We start from the raw sequence: 1302 nt of genomic DNA, 5'->3' as shown, positions 1-1302 counted from the left end.
CAGTTTTTATTTGTTCTATTGCCTAGTAGTTTTTGAGCAGTGAATTGTTCAGCTTCCAAGTTTGATGTTTTTTCCTTGATCTTCCTATTATTCACTTCTAATTTTATGGCATTGTGGTCCAAGAAGATGCTTTGCAATATTCCAATGCTTTTGAATTTATTGAAGCTTTTTTTATGTCCTAACATATAGTCTATTCTGGAGAAGGATCCATGTACATTGGAGAAGAATGTGAATTGTGCTTTTATTGGATGGAATGCTCTGTATATATCTGTGAGGTCTAGTTGGTTGATTGTATTGTTGAGTACTTCTGTGTCTTTGTTGAGTTTTTTTCTAGTTGACCTGTCTCTCTTTGAAAGTGGTGTATTAAAGTCTCCTACTACTTTTGTAGAGTTTTCTATCATCCCTTTTAATTCAGTTAATATTTGCTTCACATATTTTGGAGCACTTTCATTGGTTGCCTAAACATTTATTATCATAAAGTCTTCTTTGGCAATTGACCCTTTCATCACCATATTATGTCCTTCTTTGTCTCTTATGAAGTTTTTCACCTTAATATCTATTTTATCAGAAATTTATATTGCCACTCCTGCTCTTTTTTGATTACCATTAGCTTGGTGTATTTTTTTCTACCCCTTAACTCTTAATTTATTTTTATCTTTGTGTCTAAGGTGGGTCTCTTGTAGGCAGCATATCAATGGGTCTTCATTTCTTATCCAGTCTGCCCCTCTTTTCCTCTTGATTGGTGCATTTAGTTCATTCACATTGAGTATAATTAATGATAGATATGAATCATTTCATCTTTTTTTTTTTTTTTTGTAATGTTGTTTGTGTTTCCTTGGTCCATATACTTTTCTGTATTGAGTTTGATTTGTTGCCAAATGCTTCCTCTCTTTTCTTCTTTATTGTTGGTTTTGTGCTTACTAAACCCATGTTTTCCTTCCTTTTGGATTTGCTTAGGGAGATTGTTAATTTTTTCTGTGGTTACCTTGGAATGAATTCTTGTATGTACATTTTTAGAACAGTGCATTCTGTGAAGACATTGTCCTGTTTTCCTCTCCATTTGGAAGTTTGTACATAGAAGTTCTATTCCCTCTAATTGGTTAGTTGCTGCTTTTGTGTGCAGATTGGCTTCCTTGATTTTTAATGTACAATGTCTCATGGTTTTATTTTCAATTTCTATTTCTGATTTAGTTTTAGTGTTGATGTCACATATCCTGATTTTGCTAATCTCTGTTGTGTGTTCTCTATTCTAAGGAATTGCTTAAGAATTTCTTGTAGGGTTGGTCTGGTTTTCACAAAATC

This window comes from Orycteropus afer, unplaced genomic scaffold (genome assembly GCF_000298275.1).
Source record: "Orycteropus afer afer isolate SDZICR_OR568_19922 unplaced genomic scaffold, OryAfe1.0 scaffold00102, whole genome shotgun sequence".
Taxonomy (NCBI): Eukaryota; Metazoa; Chordata; class Mammalia; order Tubulidentata; family Orycteropodidae; genus Orycteropus; species Orycteropus afer.
Note: the sequence above shows the minus strand (reverse complement) of the source record.